The sequence below is a fragment of the Peromyscus leucopus genome, chromosome 22 (assembly GCF_004664715.2).
Source record: "Peromyscus leucopus breed LL Stock chromosome 22, UCI_PerLeu_2.1, whole genome shotgun sequence".
Classification (NCBI taxonomy): Eukaryota; Metazoa; Chordata; class Mammalia; order Rodentia; family Cricetidae; genus Peromyscus; species Peromyscus leucopus.
The window spans coordinates 2,872,903-2,894,115 of record NC_051081.1 but is presented as its reverse complement, the minus strand read 5'-3'; positions in this window follow the sequence as shown (position 1 = coordinate 2,894,115).

Sequence of the window (21,213 nt, the reverse complement as noted above, 5' to 3'; positions counted from 1 at the left end):
GTGCAGGGAGGTGATACAGGTGGGGTGGGAAGACTGGAGCCATGAGCTTGTAAGACATGTTGAAAAGAGCAAGAAGTTTGTGCTTTCTGTTGAGGGCACAAGGGAGCCATAGAGACATGTGGAGGGAGAGAGGGGAAGGTCAGGATTCACCGAAGATGGATTGATCCTTCTGGCTGCTGTGTGGATGCCTGGAGGCCATCAGGACGCCTGGGAAGAGGGTGTTTTGTCTGAGCAGGATCCACCCTTGTGGTGGCCGTGGAACCCGGAGGGGGTAGGAGAGATCAGAAGGCTTCTTTTCATGGGGCTACCATGGCTGAGGACACAAAGAGGAGCTGAGATGGGACTGGGGAGAAGGGGCTGTGCTGGGGTCAGGTCCACGGTGCCCGGGAGTCACCCGGAAGGAGATGTCAGAGGGCTGGGGGGAGGGTTGTGGCTAAGTGTGTGCAGACCGGGTCAGAGGAAGATGCATGCTCCTAACAGATCCAAGCTTTGAGCTTGAATATCTCAGGCCCAAATTAAAGGCAGGAGATTAGCAATAAATAAAGGAGGAGGAAGCCGGGTCGTGGTGGCGCACGCCTTTAATCCCAGCACTCGGGAGGCAGAGGCAGGCAGATCTCTGTGAGTTCGAGGCCAGCCTGGTCTACAGAGTGAGTTCCAGGACAGGCACCAAAACTACACAGAGAAACCCTGTCTCGAAAAACCAAATAAATAAATAAATAAATAAATAAAATAAAATAAAATAAAATAAATAAAAAAATAAAGGAGGAGGATGGAGAGGAAGGCAGTGAGGAGGAGCAGGGGGGAGCAGAAGGAAGAGCAGGAAGCGGAGGAGGGGAGGAAGAGGAGGAGGAGACGGTGGAGGCTGTACATTCTTTCATCCTCAGCAGCCCTCAACAAGGTCGGACCTTTGAAGCTCTTCAAATATCTGTCTGTCTGAATTCCTCTGGGTCACATGTCCCAGACCAGTAAGACCTATGTGAACCCAACAAGAAAGAGTCCAAGAGCCGTGGGTTTCAGGATTAGCGGAGGGAGGAAGATGAGGGGAACAGACCTTCCTCCGTCTTCAAACTGAAGTTTCAGGAAAATTCGTGGGTCAGCCTGGAAGTCACAACTCTCCTCCTGCGTTTACTCACAACTTGGCTGCTTGTCTGCCCTGCTCAGAGGGGTGCTGGATGCAGAGAGCAAAGAGGGTCAGGGTTGTGAGGTTCCCCGGGATCAACAGCACTGGACCTCACTCCCAGAAGGTGTGGAAGGAAGAGGTGGGGAATGGTCTGAAGAGTGGCCTTTGCCACACAGAAACCGTGAGGGATATCTCGTGATGGCTCTCAAGGGATGGAGAACGGCTTCACAGGCTGAGAAGTTTCAAGACGGGGACATGGGTGTGGAAGTCACCAGTGTGGCTCCATAGTAGAGAATGATGTTGACTTAGAGCAGAGATGGATTGTATTAGAAGAACAGTGAACACAGGCAGAGAGACGGATGGATGGATGGTCGGATGGGCAGGTGGATGGGTGGGTGGATGATGGATGGGTGGGTGGATGGATGGATTGGATGGGTGGATGGGTGGGTGGAATGAGTGGGTGGGTGGATGGATGGATGGATGGGTGGATGGGTGGGTGGATGAGTGGGTGTGGGTGGGTGGATGATGGATGGATGAGTAGATGGATGGGTGGATGGATGGATGGGTGGGTGGGTGGGTGGGTGGATGGATGGTGTGGGTGGGTGGGTGGGTGGATGGGTGGGTGGGTGGGTAGATGGGTGGGTGTGGTAAATGGATGGATGGATGAATGGGTGGGTGGGTGGATGGGTGGATGGATGGGTGTGTGTGTGATCTGTAGTTAATTGTCACAGTTACTGACAATGTAAGATTCTGATGTGTACCAGACTTTTTCTTTCTTTGTTTTTCTTTTTTTTTTTTAAAGTTAATTTATTTTTAAACAGTGTTCTGCCTGAATGTATGCCTGCACTCCAGAAGAGGGCACCAGATCTCCTTATAGATGGTTGTGAGCCACCATGTGGGTGCTGGGAATTGAACTCAGGTCCTCTGGAAGGGCAGCCAATGCTCTTAACCTCTGAGTTATCTCCCTAGCCCCCAGGCTTTTTCTTTTGGGCCATCACCCAGCCCCCAAATCATGACATGGAAACTTATTATTAGTTTTGAATGCTCCACCTTAGCTTATCTTTTTTCTGGCTAGCTCTTTTAACTTAAATTAACCTGTTTCTCTTTATCTACCTTTGCCTTGGGGCTTTTTTTTTTTTAACCAAACTTCTGTATGTCCTACTTTTCCTGCTTCTTCCATGTCTGTCTGTCTGGCAGCTGTCTGTCTGGCCCTGAACATGTCCCTCTCTCTCTCCCCTGTCTTCTCTCCCTCTCTCCTCTTCTTTCTCTTCCTAGCCTCCTCCTCCCACTTATTCTCTCTGCCCACCAGCCCTGCCCATCCCTCTACTGCCCAGCTATTGACCAATCAGGCAAGGTGAAACAGCAACACATGCTTACATTGTTAAACAATTCTTCTGCAACACAAACAAGTGTAACACATCTTACATAGTTAAGTATTCCACATTTTCCTCTCTGTAGGTTTTGACATTATCCTCCACCCTCAGGTAGATACATGGGAGTGTGGTGAACAGAAGTTTTTTCTTCACACTGCCTTCGATGGCTGTGGCTCTGGCAGCATGTCAGATCTTTCCCGTGAATTTTTTTTTTTAAAAAAATTTATTTATTATGTCTACAATGTTCTGTCTGCATGTACGTCTGCACACAGGAAGAGGGCACCAGATCTCATTACAGATGGTTGTGAGCCACCATGTGGTTGCTGGGAATTGAACTCAGGACCTCTGGAAGAGCAGTCGGTGCTCTTAACCTCTCAGCCATCTCTGCAGCCCTCATGAATTTTTTATAAGAAGAATGTCTTCATGTTCTAATCAGCCTCCTGGTCCTCTCTTTTGGACTGAGTCCCAGCAACGTGTGCTGTCACACGCCTGTCCCACCCTTAGGGAGGCTGAGGCTCGTGGGTCCCTCAGTTCAGCACCAGCCTCGTCTACAGAAGAAGCTGTGTCTATAACATGAATGAATCGATGAATCCTCCTCATCAGAGGCACCCATGTCTGTGTAGATCGCCAGCACACATGTTTATTTCCTTTGAATTCATTTCCGCTTCCATCTGTGAGTTTAGCTTTTCATTCACAGCCAACAACATCCTTTATAACAGGTTCCAGGTTTCAGAACGAGGGAAAGTTTGAAAGAAAATATCCAGGTAGTCCTGGTTGGGCTACGCCCAGGTGGCAAAGGAAGTGTGTAGTTTTGCTTCCCTGATGCGTGACCTGGACCAGGCCACTCACCCTCTCAGCTACTTAGTTTTCGTCCCTGGAAAGACAATCACTTGCCCAGTGCCATCAAATAGCCACTGTTTGTCTGTCAAAGTCTTACTGTGTGGCCAAAGGTGGACAAGATGACAGGCAAGTGCCACCTCCCTGGCAAGGGCACCAAGGCTTGCGGTGGGACTCCCAGGGGCTGAACCTTCATCTCCCCAAGCTGAGCCCTGGGGACTCCAGTACACCTGGGAATGACTACTACGTGCATGTGCCAGTGTGTCCGTGGGATCCCTGCGGTCCAACCTCGGACACCTCGACCTTCCTTTACCTTTCGACTCCACGCTCTCCTCCCTTCCCCCACTCCCACCAGCCTGGACCCGGTGTGTTTTCCCTCGATGACATTTGGAGTCTTTTAATAGCTGTCACATTAGCATACATTTGCATACGTTATGGTAATCAGGCGATTTATTTTTGATGGAGCGCTTTGCCTCTGTGGGGCCTTCAGTCACCTGGGAGGTCTCACTTAGTTTTGCTTCAAGAAATGTCTACTTCCCTGAGGTCACTGCACGATCGTGGTGCAGCCCAGGACAGTGGCCACAGGCATCTGACCAGCCAGGACTCTGCTGAACACTCGGGCCACATCTGAACTCTCATTCATTCATTCCTTTATTTAGGTTTGTTCTGCACTCTGGGGACTATGTAGCCCAGGCTGACTTTGAACAGCTAACTCTCCTGCCTCCGCCTCCCAAGCGCAGAGGTGATCAGTGTGCACTCTGAAAGTGAGGTCTGAGTGGGTGTCACAGTAAAGAAAGAAAGAAAAAAAAAGGCAAGATTCCAACCTGTACAAGGGCCATGCTGGCACCCAGGGGGCTGAGGCAGGTGGATGGCGAGTTCCAGGGAAGCATGAGCATGGTGAACGACTGTCTCACATAAGCAAGGGCTAGGGACGTGGCTCGGTGGCCCAGTGCCTGCCTGGTGTGACCCGGCCTGATTTAGCAGAGGGAAAACACAGAGAGCGAAAACTCAGTAGAGCTGCAATCCTGTGGACCCCAGACAAGCGGAATTCCTCGCCTGATCCTTCATTTCTCCATTCTGGAAACTGACCATCTCCTGGCCCCATACCCCCAGCACACCTTCCCTTCCATCCCTGGGGTGTCAAAGAAAGTTCAGCCTGGTTCTGGGACGGTGATGTTTGTAAAACGCAAAGTTTGAGCATTTTCAGTACAGAACGGGAAGCATTTTGATTTATAGTCATTGAAAGAAGCGTTGGCGGCAGCGGCGGCGGGGGCTGCATGGCTTCTCGGAGGCCAATCAGCACCAGGTGGGTCGCGGCCCCAGGCAGGCTAAGCAAATGCATCACTTTAATAACCCGTGGAGGTGGCTGGAGCCATTAGTGAGAGGGGAGGATAAATACCACTTGAAGAAGCTCTGGAATCGCCGGTTTTATCACCCAAAATTGTTCCCGTGCTATTTACTTTCAATTTAGATTTTCGGGAAAGTGGCTCTGGGTACAGTTATGTATGAAGGAGGGCGACCGGAATTGAAAAATGACCCGATTTCGCCTTCTGAGCTTTGTGGTTGCTTTTGAGTCATTGTCCCTGTATCTAGTGGGGACCAGGCTCCGGTACCGAAGCTTGAAGAGCCACTTGACATCCTGTGGCCTCAGCAGGCTTGCTGTTGGGGAAACTGAGCCTTGGAGGGAGGTCCTCGGGGACAATATGGCTGTTTCACAGCCTGCTCCCACGCAAGAGCTTTCATGGGCAAGAGCTTTCACGGGCTCTCCATGGGAGAAGTCTACTAAGGTTACATTTCACACCTGGGTGTGATGGGGCCACACCTGTCATCCCAGCACTTGGGGCTGAGGCAGGAGGATGGTAAGTTCCAGGCCAGCACTGACTGTGTAGTGAGATCCGAAGTCAAAACTAAAAGCAAATATATAAACTGAAAACAAGAACTGAGAAGTGGCCCCATGAGCAAAGGTGCTTGGCAGCAAACGTGAATCCTGAATTTGATCTCTGGGTGACCATAGTGAAAATATAGAACTCCTGATGAAAATGAGCCAGGAGCACAGCTTCACAAATTGCACCTCCAACAAGGAGGAGCCTGGAAACCGCCAGGGGAGGTTAGAAACACATGCAGAATGACAGAGATACAATCGCTGTGAACAGGGTTGGTGGGAATGCAGACCACAAGGAGGGATTGCTATGCGCCTGTCAAAAAGCTCAAAGGAAAAAACAAGGCAATAGAAATCCCGGCAAAGAGGAAAGAAAGGATTGTTCAGACACTGCTTAGGAGACAGCATCACAGGACAGGGTATACACACAGCACACGGAAGGCACTGAGACATGCTGTCATCACCCCAGCCAGCCCCGCAGCCCCTCACTGGGAGATTCCAGGCAATGGGATAACCACAGAATAGCATCTGTTCTTGGTTTCATGAGAGAGGCTCACCTTGTCTGGCTAGGTTGGGCTCAGACTCACAGTCCTTCTGCCTCTGTTTCCTGAGGGCTGGGTGGCAGGTGTGCACACCTGTGCTTGGTGGCTTGCACAAGGCCAGGGAAGTTGGCTTTTTTTCTGTTAAATTGCTACTCTACCTCCCAGCTTGGCACCAACCGGGTGTTCACAAGTCTGTCAGCTTTCCGTTGCTGTGACAAAATGCTTGAGATACTCAGTTTAGAAAGACGGAAGTTTATCTTGGCTCACAGTCTCGGAGGTTCTATTCCATGGTCAGTCAGTCATGTTGTTTTGGGTGTGTGGGAGAGGCCATGGATCATTACAGAAAAATGTGATGGGGAGAGCTGATTACTTCATGAGAGTCAGGACATGTGTGGAGAGGGGGAGAAAGAGAAAGACAAAGACAGGACAGATGAGAAGAAGGGAGAGGGAGAAGAGATGAGACAGTAATGGGATTCTACAACCCCCTTCAAGAGCAGTGACCTAACTTCCTGTCACTCACCCCCACCTTACAATAATGTCATGGGTTGGACACCAAGCCACCAACATTTGTGCCCTTTTTTCAACATCTCAACTACAGTACCGCATAAGGGCCCAAAGCCACAGATTCCATCCTCCACCTTCAATTCTTTCTATCCTATCTATGGTTTGGTCTTCCTGGGCACAGGAGATCCCCTGTGTCAGCAGGTGTATGGGAGTGGTGGCTTGGGACAACCCCCTCCCACTGCTGTTAACAATCCCATGTCAGCTGAGTCATGATCCCTCAAAGATATCCACATCTTGATCTCTCCAGCTCATGACAATATCACCTCACAGGGAAGGAGGGGTTTTTATAGCACTTCTTGAGACAAGAAGCCATCCTGGAGCATGTGGTGGCCCAGTGACATCACAGGGAGGCAAGAGGACCAAAGAGCAGCCAAGGCAGAGATATTAGCTGGGACTGAGTTTACGTGGCAACCAGGAGGCTGTAGGTTCCCACCCTAGAATAAAACATCCCAGAGATCAGCTTGCTTAGGGACTCTAAACCCATCACCATAGGCAGCACCTCAAAGTTGGAAAATACAAGGAACATTACTCCCTTGGAGCTTCAGAAAACATTGCTCCCAACACATTTTAAAGTTCCAGCCTCCAGAAGTCTAAGATAAGAAATGTGTTATTCAAAGCCACTATGTTTGTGAGAATTGGCCGCTGCAGCCGCAGGAGATGAAGACAGATCCCACGTGGGGAAAAAAAATGCTATGACTCTTACCCACATCCAATTGGCCAGACCATATCACATGATCACACCCAAGACCACAGAATCTTGGGAGTGCATTCCATGGCTAGTCTGTCACACCCCAGGCAATTTGGTTTCGTGAGATGGGGGCGGATTATTGGTGGGTGTCAGGTCTTCTGTATTCAAGGTCAGCCCAGGCTATGTGATGGGGTTTGGGCCGTGAGGAGATCCTCAGGAGGGAAGAAATTGAGCTGGTGATCATTAAGGGAGCACAGGAAACCCAGCCACATGGAGCTAGCCATGTCAGGAAAGATGAAACACAGTCTAACCATGTAGGGACACAGGGAATGGGCCATGCCCTTTTTCCCAGGACAGTGCCCAAATCTCTCATCTCAATCCCTGAGACCTCCCAAGCCTGGCCTCTTTCTGTTGTCTCTCCACCTGCTAGCCTTTTCCCACAGCCTCTCACCTCTCTCCTATCACCATCTCCCCCAAAACTGTTTCTCTCAGCCCTGCCCACCCCTCCACCTGCTCATCCTGGAATTCAGCTGATTCAGTCTCTAGCTCTTGGCATCAAATCCTTGCCCACATGATGCTCCTTGCCAAGCACAGCCTCCTACTGGTCACCATTTCTTCAGCTTTCACCATGATAAGATATGGAGGTGGAATGTGATTCGAGGACTTGTCACCGAAGGAGCTATGGTTGGAGGGTGATTCAAGTGCAGAAGTCCTGGGGCAGAATGCACTTGTGCACCAGGAGGACAGCAGGGCAGTTTGTGTAACTGGAATGGTAGGAAAGTTTTTGTTTATGTTTCATTTGTGGTTTTTGAAACAGAGTCTCATATAGCCTAGGCTGGCTTTGAACTTGCTACATAGCCAAGAATGGACTTTGAATTCTTGATCTTCCTGCCTCCACCTCCCAAGTACTGGGATGATAGGAATGCAACCAAGTCTACTGATATTTTTTAAGATAAAGATGGAATCCAGGCTTTGAGCATGCTGGGAAAGGGGTCTACCTCTGAACTTCCCAGCCCTAGAAGTTGGAGCTTGATTTAAATGCAACAAGGGCTGTTAGACAGTGAATGAATAGATGAACATAAATGGCTTTGGTATGTCTTTGTGCAGCCATTGCTCACTATCGCCTGGTGCATTTGAAGGACTCAGTCTGTCTCTCTTCAACCAATGGCCTGAGCCCCCAGGTTCTCTCTCAGAAACCTGTCACCTGAGCCCATTGGCAGTTGTTGTGGTGGCTGGACCTGGTGCTGGCTCTGTCTTGACACCACTCACACAGACTCACAACCAAAGGCTCAACACAGTTATTATAAAATATTAAAATTACTCACAAAATAAATTATTCACACTCCTCATGTTCCTGCTTGCAGGTGTTTAGGGACTAATGAGGGTTTTATTTCGGTGCAGAATGGAGACGGGTCCTCAGGAATCAGAGTCACGGGATGGGCCACACCCCACAGGGACACTGAGGCACAGGGGAAGTCGGGCAGGCAACTGGCTCCACGACCTTCTGTGTCTCAACTAATCTTAGCAAACTGGTTGAGGTGTGGTGGATGAGCAGAGTTTGAGGTTTCCCCTTCCTGAGGGTGCATGTAGAAGGGCACGGAGCTTTGAGCATCAGGAAGGGACCAACAGAACAGACAGACAGACAGACAGACTTGGGCAGAGAGGAAGTCACTGAGCTGGAATGAGTCACAAAGGCTGAGCAGTTGGACTGTGTCAACGCAGGAATTCTCCTGCATCAGCTGGGAGCTGACTTTGGGCAGGGAAAGCCCCTTTCAAGGCCACCAGTAAGAAGTAGGGGACACACGGGGCCTCGGGGACCCCCAGCTACACTGCACACACTAGAGACTGGATGGAGCCCAGTCCCCAATGGCTCCACACTGCACACCTGGGTCAGACACAACACTTGGCTTGTGGTCCCAGCCCCTCAGCATGATGGGCAGCCACTCACTGTCACCCACACCAGGGAGCCCTGCCCCCACTTTACTGTTGAGTAAAGTGAGGCTGACACAGGCTCCATCTCAGATCCCAGTGCCACCAGGTGGGCCCGCTGTGCAGTGCCCTCGGGAAGCCACACGTCCTCTCTGCCCGGGGTGGTGTGTGTGTGTGTGTGTGTGTGTGTGTGTACCAGGGAGGGACTCGCTCTCACATGACTGGGTTGTCCTTAGGCTGAGGCCACAGACCACAGAGTTTTGAGTAATTTGGGGTACAGGGCTCTCTGCTTGGGGAGTCCCTGGCTCCTCTGACCCTGCTCTCCCCCTGTGGGAACATACTCGCTCACATGAATGCCTCCCTCACCCACAAGTCTCTGCCACTGGCCAGCACCCTGTCACACTGGCGGTCCTACTGAACGTCACCCCACTGAGCAGGAGACAAGTCCTCATGTCACCATGCGTGGTCGGTGTCTGCAGCCGCCTCCAGATCTCTTCACCCTCCCTCCAGCCCCCTCCAGATCTCTTCACCCCCCTCCAGCCCCCCTCCAGCCCCCTCCAGCCCTCCTCCAGCCCCCCCTCCAGCCCCCTCCAGCCCTCCTCCAGCCCCCTCCAGCCCCCTCCAGCTCAGCCCCTCCAGCCCCCCTCCAGCCCCCTCCAGATCTCTCCAGCCCCTCCCCCCCTCCAGCCCCTCCATCAGCCTCCCTCCAGCCCCCTCCAGCCCTCCTTCCATATCTGGGGAGAGGTGAGAGTGATAGCGAGGTGCTGATGGCTGGGGTGGTTATTTGACTGATAAGAGGCTCTGCTGCGACATGATGCTGGCAATGGCTGGCGAGAAGCGTTTCCCACAGCCTCCTGCCCCCTTCCCCTTCCTAAGCACTATCCAGCACATACTATGTACCACCCCAGTGCACACAGCAGGCGCTATGAAATGCACCCAAGGCGCTCTCTCCTTCAAGACCCATGGTCTCGGGAAGCCCACCATGTGATGAGAGGTCTCCCTCCCTCCTCCTGGCGTGGGCGGTGAGGGACTTCATCTGGTCCCCACGGCTGTCACTCAGCCCCAGTCAGAAAGGCGACAACATGGTTGCCATGGAAATGAAGAAGCACCCCCTCCCCCACGGAACAGATGTGTGAACCAGGCACAGAGTGACCCAGGCTGGTGAGTCAGGACTAGGGGGTTTCTGGCGCCCCTCCCTGCCCATCTCTGGCTCCAGGGGGGAGGCAACTTCATGGCGCACAGTGAGTCTGTGAGAACCCAGCTTTCGACCCAGAAAACCTGGCCTTTCCGTACCTCAGTTGCCTTATCCAGGAAATGGGCATGAGGACCACGTCTGCTTGTTCACTCCCTCTCACACTGGAGAAGCTGGGCTGGGTTGGGCTGGGAAAGAGCAGCGACCCTCACAGGCCTCTAAGCACTATGTCTCATCTAATCAGAGTCTCTCTGCTCTCTTGTTCTGACAATGGAGAAACAGAGAGGGCAGGACACTGTCTGAATGTCACACAGCCTTCTATACTGAGCTGAAGTTCCAGGCTCTGGCTATTTATGCAAGTGACAAATACTGACTGACTACTGCTGGGAAAACTTCTGTTCCCTCCAGATCCTGGCCCACCTGATTCCACCCCACAGTGATTAGCAGGAATATCACCATGATTGGTTCAGGGTGACCATGTGACCTGGGCCAAGCTGACCAGGATAAGCCATACACAGTCAAAAGATCAATTTCTGCTTCTCAGCAGTGGGGAGGCTGGGACAGGAGGATTGCCACTACCCAGAGGCCACCACACACGAGGGGCACATGGTGTTGGCTCATGGAACCAGCAGGTCCTGAACACAGAGACTTCTGGAAACCCCGGCTGGACTCCTTCGTAGGAAATAATGGTAACTATCATCCAAGTTTTAAAAACTTTGTTTCTAACTATGTCTGTGACGGAGGCGCCCGCGGAGGCCGGAGGTTCGGCACCGCAAAGCCCCCATCTCAGGCGAGTGTGAGCAGCCCAAGGCGGGTGCCAGGACTCAACTCAGGGTCTCTGCGAAGAGCGTCGGGCACAGTTGACCAGGGAGCCCCCGGCACCTCAATTTTCATGTCATTGTCGCCCTTGGACACCCTGACAGAGGCGGATACGAGCCCGACACCTGCCTGACTTATCAGGGCCCTCAGCACAGAATGTCCCCTGTGTCCCGCACCACCCACCCCAGCCTGCGTCCTGCCACTGGACATGTGAGTCGCCGCTGTGTCCCACCATGCACAGGGCCTTTGCACGCGCTGTCCCAGGCCTGGGGCGCGGCGGGGGGCGAAGGAGGTGACCGTTCTTGTTGCTGCACTGTGGGGAGAGGATGATTGACAGGATGGGAGGATCCAGATGAGCCGGAAGGGACTGGAGTGGCCGTTTGCAAGTTTTGGTATTCCTTTAGTTCGTTTGAGACGGAGTCTCCTCACTGTGTAGCCCAGGCTATCCTGGATCTCTCTCTGTAGACCAGGCTGGCCTCTGCCTCCCGCGTGCTGAGATTAAAGGTGTGCGCCACCACCCGGGTGGAGCATCCGTGTGGAGAAGTCGGTGGGTGCGAACGTGGCCCCAGCTGGGACCTCGCAGCCCCCAGGAAGGTTATGGAGGTATCTCCGTCATGAAGCCCTCTGGGGTTGCCCCAGCTAACCCTCAAGGGCTCAGATCGGTCCCCCAAGTCCCCCGCGGGGCTCTCTGACATTGGCACACACCGAGGGTGGGTTTTTATCCCAGGAGCGCAACCCAGAGCAGGTAGCATGAAGTGACAGGTGTCCCTGGGCCTCAGTTTCCCCATCTGAGTCAAGGCAGAGCATTGGTATTCGTGGGGGAATGGGCTGCCCGAAGGCTGCAGGGTTGCCATGGTTACGCAGCAGGCACCCTCCCCCACACCCCCCCCAGCCCCTCACCCTCGGACCAAGCCTTTCCAGGGACCAGCGGCTCCCGGTGTCATGGCAACTGTTTCCCGGCACCCGCTGCGCTTCCTCATTGGCTGAGCCTGCTGCCAGCAAAGGTCAGCCCAGGGGGTCACTGCTAGGGCCCCGCATCTCCCTCCGAGGTTTGGATGGGAATCTCGGTTTTAACTCTTTGGCTCCCAGGAGGCCCAGGGACCGGATAAAGCCGCCTCAAAGGAGAGTTTGTCTAGGGGACCCTAAGCCACGCCCCCTGTACCCTCAAATCTCAGACGCTCAGGAACAGTCTGGGCCTCCAGGCGACCGCTCTTGCTTCTAGAACCTTTATCTGGCACTGGAGTCTGTGGAGACGGTAGGATCAGGGCTAGCCTGGGCTACTCAGCTAGACTCTGTGCTCCCCACCCCCAAAACCATCAAGATGGCCGGGGTGTGGCTCAGCAACGATGCCTTGCAAAGGCCCCGGGGCTGCACCTGATGCGGGACACGAGCCAGCCACGATGGCCGCGTGGCCCGGGTAGGGGTCAGAGGGGAGAAGCAGGGTGTGCGTGGTCGTGGGGTGTCACGGTGCAGACGTCATCGCTGGGCCTGCCGCCATTCCGGCTCCCTCCAGCTGCCAGCCACATGTAGCCCAGATGTTCCATCCCGGGGACATCTGCCAGGCAGCGCACAGCAGGAGCTCGTCGCTGACAGAAAAGCCCGCAGCCGGGTTGGGGGCAGACCTGGCCCCAGAACCCAGCAACCTTCTCCCTCTGTCTTTGACTCATCCAGGTGCTGAGCACCAACTGTATACCAGACACAGTCCCAGGACCAGACAGTGAGCAAAACAGCGGCAAAAGTTTCTGTCGGTGACTGTGAGGGTCAGACGGAAAAGGAGCAAGGTGACAGTCGCTGGATTCAGCAGCTGTGCAAAGGCCCAGGGGCGGGGACGGGGGCGGGGGGCGGGGCCGGGGCGGGGGGGGCCCTCATCACTCAGCTCCCCAGCTGTATCGTTCCGCCGCTTTCCCGGTGACTTACCAGGGAACACACAGGAACCTCTCCAGTTTCTAGAGCTCTGCGATGTGTCCGCAGAACCGAGCCCAAGAGTGCGGGTCCCCGCTTTTGCTCCTGCACCCAGCAGGAGGGAACCAACCTCTGGGGGTGCGTGGGCTGTTTGTGGAGATGTGTAGTAGTCAGCGAGGCCGTGCCAGCCTGTGTAACAAAACCGCTTTCAGATCCCAGGCCGCAGCGCAGGTCGGCCTCCTGCTCACAGGTGCTCGCTCTCTGTCCTCTGAAGGACTTTCTAGCAAACGCTTCACTCGAATTCTTTCATGGATTTCCAGTCGGTACAACCTTGAGGCTAGGGAGATGGATCACTGGGTAAAGTGTGAGGGCCGAGTTCAAATCCCCTGAACACGTGTAAAAAGCTGGGTGCAGTAGACATCCAATCCCAACACCGCAGAGGAGACAGGAGGGTGAGTCCCTGGACCTCACTGGCCTGAGGAGTGAGAAACCCTCGAAATAAACCAAGGCAGGCAGATCTCTGAGTTCAAGGCTAGCCTGGTCTACATAGTGAGTTCCTGGCTAGCTAGGGCTATGCTGTGAGACCCTGTCTTAAGAAAACAGAGCAAATAAAACACCAAATAGCTCTTCTGTCTTACCAAATCCTAGCATCCCGCAGTGCCCAGCTTCCATGGCCCCAGAAGCAGCAGAGGGAGACTTTCTGAGCACAGTGTGACACTCTACAGCCAGGATTTGCAGCTCTGGAGAACACATCCCCACGGGACATTGTCCCCAAGAACGGGCTGTGACTTCAGGCTCCCATGCTGCTCTCTAGGACCCCAGCTGAGCCGGGAGACCACAGCTGCCAGGTGACCACGAACCGTATATAATGATGTGCGGGGTGACATTAAAACACTTTCCGCCATGGTCTGGACAATTAGACTTGGGGCCATATACATAAAGCCACGCTAATCACTTGGTTCGGACGATTAACGGACTTCAGGGACTGATAAACTCGAAATGTCACCAGCCTGGGGTGGGGGCCAGGTGAGACCTAGTCTCAGTCCGTCACATGGGTCAGCTCAAGTTCCATGGACAGAGAGGTCAACTAGCAAAGGAGATGTTTCTAGAACACCCTACCCTCCCACCCCATCTGTGACATTCTCTGAAAGCCGCCACTGGCTGCAGAAAAACAACAGGGCTGTGTGTCAATAAAACTTTATTTATAAAAACAAGCCAGGGGCCAGATTCACCTGAGGGCCACAGTCCTAGGTGCTGTGAGTGATGAGGGGGTTCCTGGTGGGGAAGGAACACCTGTCTGCCCTGAAGAGATGTGTCAAGTAGGCAGAGGACGTTCCAGATACAGGAAACTGTTCTGAGGTGGGAGCTGGGAAGGAACTGCAGGGGAGAAGAGTGGGACCCAGTGTGAGCCCCACACCCCTCCCACGGTCTCCTTAGCTTTTGTGGGTGACAAAATTCTCAAAATTGGCCTGCAGCACACAGGAACACAGGAACCAGTCTCTGCTGCCTCCAAAGAGCCAGCATCCACTGAGCACTTACTGTATGCCAGGGCATGCAGATAGTGAAATTTTAAAACCTCCATGGTGCTGGAGACAGCTCAGCTGTCAGGGCACCAGCGGTCCTCACTTCTTCCCACAGCCTCTGCCCCTTAGAGGTCCCACCACCTCCAAGTAGTGCCATGCTGGGACCACAGCTGTAACACACAGGCCCTGGGGAACATTCTGGATCTCAACTACAGCAGAGGCTCGTCAGGGGACAGCCTCCCCATGCCTACGTTCCCCTGTTTGCCACATGGAGTTGACACATGGAGTTGACGGTTCTGCCCGCAGGCATTTCTTCTGGGTCTGTGTCATCCAGGCTGGCCCAGAACTTGTATGTAGCCCAGGCTGGCTCAGAATCCCTGATGCTCCTGCTTCAGTCCCCAGGCTTCTACAGAGCTGGGAAAGGGCCTGGAGCCTCCTGGGACTTCCCAACCACCCAGCAGGCCTCCCCCGGCCCTTGCAGGAGCCCCTCGGTGTCCCCATCCCGGCGTCCCCATCCCGGCACAGCCCCGCCTTCCTCAGAGCCATTTAACCGATTACAAAGATTCTATTTTTATCTCCAGGAAAATTCAATTATAGACCACGACCTTTACATTTCTTCCCAGGCTCACGTGGGCCAGGCCAGGGTGCGAAAGGCTTACGCTTGCGCACTGAAGGTCATCACTCACACTGGGACGGCAGCCAGGAGAGAGGAGGCTGAATGGGGAGAGGGAGAGGAAGAGGGAGGGGAGGAGCAGAGGGGAGGGGGGAGGAAGGCTGAGGGGTGAGAGAAGCTGAAGGGGGTGGGGAGGCTGAGGGGGGAGAATGGGGGGAGACTGAGGGGGAGACTGAGGGGGAGGGAGGCTGAGGGGAGGGAGGATGAGGGGAGGAAGGGAGGGAGGCTGAGGGGAGAGAGTCTGGCGGGTGTGGGGGCTGATGTGTGTGGGTGAGGCTGGGCACAGGCCGGTGCAGGGTGGCTGATGGGGATCCCAGGCCACTGAAGTCTTCCAGGGGAAGGTGTCTTCTTTTCCACTGTTTCTCTGTTGATTACCATTTTCTGCACACAGGTTCACTCTGTAGCCCAGGCTACCCTTGAAATCCCCATGTGCTGGTCTTTCTCCATCGCCGTCCACACTGGTCTGCAGCGGGCCCATGGGAAGGCCTCTGGAGCCAAGGCACTGACCGATCTCATTTGCCAGACTGTGACTATAGTAGGTGCTCAACGCACGGGCGCATCTGCCTTAAAACAGGGCTACCTCACAAGGAGGCTGAGGGGAAGAGACACGGGACCGTGGAGACTTGGGGAGGCAAGAGAATCTGAGCATTGCCATCCATCCGTCTGTCTGTCCATCCATTCAACTACCCATCCATCCAATCGTCCGTCTGCCCATCTGCCCATCCATCCATCCATCCATCCATCCATCCATCCATCCACCCATCCATCCGTCCATCCATCTGTCCATCCATCCATCCATCCACCCGTCTGTCCGTCCGTCCATCCATCCATCCATCCATCCATCCATCCATCCATCCATTCATCCATCCACCCACCCATCCATCTGCCCATCCATCCATCCATCCATCTGTCCATCCATCCATCCATCTGTCCATCCATCCGTCCACCCATCCATCCGTCCATTCATCCATCCGTCTATCCATCCATCCATCCACCCATCCATCCATCCATCCATCCATCCATCCACTCACCCACCCAGTCGCCCCCTTATCATCCCATCTATCCATTCGGTTCCTCCCCGGTCCATGGCCTCTCACCTGTCTTTCTCCCACACCCTGGCTCTGGTCCCTCCTCCATTGCTCGGTCACCTGCACCTGCTTCTGCCCCCAGCCCCGCCCGGGGTAGTGTCCTGTGCTCTGCTTTCCTCGCTGCCTTCCATGTCACTGGCTCCCCCTTCTGCCTGGGGACTCCCAAGGTAATGACGTCAGGTGCAGAATCCCACATTTGGCCTCCTCTCCAGTCCCAACGCCACATTGCTTCCTGTCCAGTCGTCTCTAGACTCAGTTTCCCACTCTGGACATTGGGGCTCCAGGTACCCCATCCAGAGAGTCGCCCTGGGATGTAGGATGTGTTTTGTCATTGAGTCTCCCACCCCGTGACAGATGCTCGGTTAGTCTGTCCGTCCTTTTCTTGGGACACAGAAGCCATTCGGCTGCCACCCCGTGTCTGTGAGGGAGACACCAGGTTAGGTCCTCATGGAACCCCTGAGCTGTTTGCTTCTGATCTCCAGGAAGATTTTAAAAGAAAATTCTAGGAGCTGGAGAGATGGCTCAGTGGTTAAGAGCACTGGCTGCTCTCCCAGAGGACCCGGGTTCAATTCCCAGCACCCACATGGCAGCTCACAACTGTCTGTGACTCCAGTTCCAGGGGGTCTGAAACCCTCACACCAATGCACCTAAAATAAATTAAACAAAGTTCTAAGTCTGCTTTCACAGGCCTCGATCCAGGAGCTGGGGGTGGGGGTAGGCACCAGGGAGAAGCCACCTTGCTCGGCCTGGGACTTCCTTGATTGTCTGGCAACTGGTTCCTCCGAGAGGATGATTAGGAAGCAGGAGACACCTCCCCTCCCTGCCCCTCCCAGGCCCGGTGTGGTGGGAGTGCCCCTGACCTGAGGGACTCGGTTTCCCCAGGTTGCGTCACCTGCTCCGAGGCTGGTCCCTGGAGGCAGGGGAGGGAGAGGAGAGAGGAAGGGGTGAGGTCACCAGCTAGGAGATTACAGGTGCCGACTGGGGCTGGTGCCAGGAGCCGAGGAAACCCGCTCAGCACAGAGGAGTTGTGCTGATCTTCTGCTCTGGCCCTGAAGAGCACGCACTGTCCTGGGGCTGGCTGCTCCGCTGGGCCATCCTGCCTTGTAGATGAGGACAGTGCATGATGCACAGAGAAGGAGTGATATGCAGAGTGTCACACAGCAGCTCAAAATCATAAAAGAGATTTTAATCACATTTCTCTGCTGTTGCGAATTCAAATGAATTTACAGGGTGCCAGCCACACAGCACCCTGTCCCAGGGGCCACTATCACAGTCACCCTGAGCGTCTGGGCGCACATGTTTACCCACCATGTTCTGGTTTTTCCCACATTGTGTCCCCTGTGTCCTTCTATACATTCACTTTTTTTTTTGACAGGGTTTCTCTGTGTAGTCCTGGCTGTCCTGGAACTCACTCTGTAGCCCAGGCTGTCCTGGAACTCACTCTGTAGCCCAGGCTGTCCTGGAACTCACTCTGTAGCCCAGGCTGTCCTGGAACTCACTCTGTAGCCCAGGCTGTCCTGGAACTCACTCTGTAGCCCAGGCTGTCCTGGAACTCACTCTGTAGCCCAGGCTGTCCTGGAACTCACTCTGTAGCCCAGGCTGTCCTGGAACTCACTCTGTAGCCCAGGCTGTCCTGGAACTCACTCTGTAGCCCAGGCTGTCCTGGAACTCACTCTGTAGCCCAGGCTGTCCTGGAACTCACTCTGTAGCCCAGGCTGGCCTGGAACTCAGAGATCCCCCTGCCTCTGCCTCCGAGTGCTGGGGTTCCACCCAGGAGGAAGGCTCCAGTTTTCTTTCTGCTGTTTTGCACACTTCCACAAGCAATGGTGCACGGAGCTGATGCTGGGTACGGCGACTGTCACCTGTCATCCTGGCACCTGGGAAGCTGAGGCAGGAGGACTGCCGTGAGTTTAAGGCCAACCTGGGCTACACAGTCTCAAGACGACACCTAGGCAGGTCCACTCTGTGACCAACTGAACGACCTGTCACAGTGTCCCCTCTCCCTCTGCCTTGCCGGGGTCCCTGCCAAGTGCTAAAATGGGCAGTGCTGTCCCAGCCACCTGCAGACATAAACTGCGGAGGGACCCCAGGCCGAGTGCTGGGGGATGGCCAGGCACGGGCAGGGGTGGGCCAGGCCAGGTGTGTGGACAGCCGCCCAGGAGAGGCTCAGGCCAAACCCTCTCAGTTGCCTCTGTCTCAGCGATCTGTTGTTACCAAGTGTGGACGTGGGCAAGGAGGGCTGAACGCAGGTGCAGGATGCGGCTGATGGGCTCTGAGGTCTCCAGGGCAGCGCTGGCACCAGCCTGGGGCTGAAGCTGCAAGTGAATTGATTTGGACACCACACAGGAGCCTGCAGCAGCCAAGTGGCAGCCAGGCCACCCGTAACCCCAGGCCGGCAAGGCTGCTCCGTCCTCTCTTTGAAGAGAAAATGGAGGGCTAGAGACAGGAAGCAACTTAACCCACTGCCACAAGGTGAGAAGCCAACATGGAAGGTTCCACTCCTACCTGTTCAGATAAGAACAGCCAACCCTCCTAATGCCACCCTTGGAGGTTACAAAGTGGTTTTCTGAGCAGAAGCTGCCCCTTGCTCCTGGGAGCACACGGGTGTAGCACACAGACCACCTTGTCTTAGTCAGCTGCTGTGGCAGACATCACTAATCAACAACGGAACTCTCCCCAGGAGCCAATGAGCGGACATCACTAGTAGACTGTAGCACTTGTTTCCCTCTGAGACTGATGCTCAGAATATTCATTATTTTTTAATGAGACATGGTGTCAGGTAGCCCAGGCTGGCCCTGAGTTCACTTTGTAGCCAAGGATAGCCTTGAACTCCTGATCCCATGTCAGGTGAGCACCACCACGCCAGGTTCCTGCGGTGCTGGGGACAGAACCCAGGACCTCTTCCATCCTGAGCCAACACTACCCACTGAGCCACCTCTCTTGTCCTCAGAATCCTGACACCGCCACAGAAAGCTTTGGGGGGGGGACGCTGCCCCCGCATCTTCCAGAACTCTCTTTTTAAGCTACAAATGGAGCCCACCCCCCTTCTAAACAACAAAACTAAAAAGCAAAAATGAAAGCAAAAGCAAGAAGACTCAGGGAGGGTCCTGCGTGGACCCCGACATGACCCCGAGGACTCTGGCCTCGCGGGTCTCCGTCCAGAGTTGGCACTGAGCCTCGAACTCGCGCCAGCCCTGAGCAGTCGCTTTGTGGCTGTGGAGGACCTGGCGCTGCAGTTGCAAGGCCAGGAAGTGTGTGTTTTTACACCCGGGCATTCCCCGGCCTCCGCTGTGTTGGAATACCCGGTCCCTTTCTCCTCCTGAGAAAAGAGGATTTAAAAATAATTCTCTTTTTAGTTTTTCCGCCATCACTCGACTCTCAAGTCTGCATCCGAGGGCGACGAGGCCGACACATTCTGACTGCGGCTGACACCGGCAACGTCTCAGTTATAACACCGGGAGTGGTGTGTGTGTATGTGTGTGTGAGCGTGTGTGCGCGTGTGTGCGTGTGCGTGTGTGCGTGTGTGCGCGCGTGTGTGTGTGTGTGCGTGTGTGTGCGCATGTGTGTGCGTGCGCGTGTGTGTGCGTGTGTGCGCGTGCGCGTGTGTGTGTGCGTGTGTGTGCGTGTGCGCGCGTGTGTGTGTGCGTGCGCGTGCGCGTGTGCGCGTGTGTGTGTGCGTGTGTGTGTGCATGCGCGCGCGCGTGTGTGCGTGTGCGTGTGTGCGTGTGTGTGTGCGTGCGTGCGTGTGTATGTGTGTGCGTGCGTGTGTGCGTGCGTGTGTGATGTGTGTGTGTGTGTGCGTGTGTGCGTGTAAGGTTGCCCCTGGGCTGACCTGGCGACACCGGTGAGCAGGGTCACAGGAAAGCAGAGGAGGAACAAGGGGACAATGGGGGTGACAGGGACGGGGAGCTGTGTGCCAGGGTCCCGGGTTCAGCCAGAGAGGGGCCCGGGTTCCGTCTTAACAGATAAATATTTAAAATGTGTGTAAGTCCTCGTAGGGTCCCAACCAGCCAAGGCCCATCCGCACCGGAGCGTGGAGCCCGTCCTGGGAGCGTGGGAGCCGGGCCTGCCCCGTGGGGGCCCCCCCCACCCCGCGGCTGCTTCTCGGGAGCCCCATCTGGACGTCCGGCCCCCGCCTCCCTCCGCCCAGGCTCGAATCAGCTCCGTCCCGCGAACACAAGATGGGTTTCCTCCCCTGGCTGTGCTGTGCGACGCCAGGCTGGCGTGCAGCCTCTCTGCGCCCGTTCTGTTCACAGAGCACCGACCACGCGCGCGGTGCCGGGACCCGAGGGGGGAACGGCCCTGCGGCCGCGGGCGGCTCCTCCAGGGTCAGTCTCCTGCCGCCGCCACCAGGGGGCGCCGGTGAGCAGGGCCCGCTCCCTCGGCCCTGCGCTCCCCGGCTCCACCTTCCAGGTCAGGGCCCAAGTCCTTCCCGCAGCCCACGCTGCCCACGCTGCCCACGCTGCCCACGCTGCCCACCCTGATCACCCTGCCCACGCTGATCACCCTGATCACCCTGCCCACGCTGATCACCCTGATCACCCTGCCCACGCTGCCCACGCTGATCATCCTGCCCACCCTGATCACACTGCCCACGCTGATCACCCTGCCCACGCTGCCCACGCTGCCCGCGCTGCCCACGCTGATCACCCTGATCACGCTGATCACCCTGCCCACCCTGATCACACTGCCCACGCTGATCACCCTGATCACCCTGCCCGCCCTGCCCACCCTGCCACGCTGATCACCCTGCCCACCCTGATCACACTGCCCACGCTGATCACCCTGATCACCCTGCCCGCCCTGATCACCCTGCCCACGCTGCCCACCCTGCCCACGCTGCCCACGCTGCCCACCCTGCCGCCCGTCCTCCCGCTCCTCCAGCTCGGGGCCCTCGCTCGGCCTTGACCCCGCCCTGGACCTTTCACCGCAGCGTCCTGGCCCCCGCTCGTCTCTCACGTCACGGGCGTCCGTGGACACAGACGGGCGCAGTCTGGGCCGCTGTGTGGGACATTCAGGGGCCGTGGCTGCAGGAGGGGACGTGGGAGCTCAGCCTGGGCCAGTGTGACTCTGTCTCAAAAAAT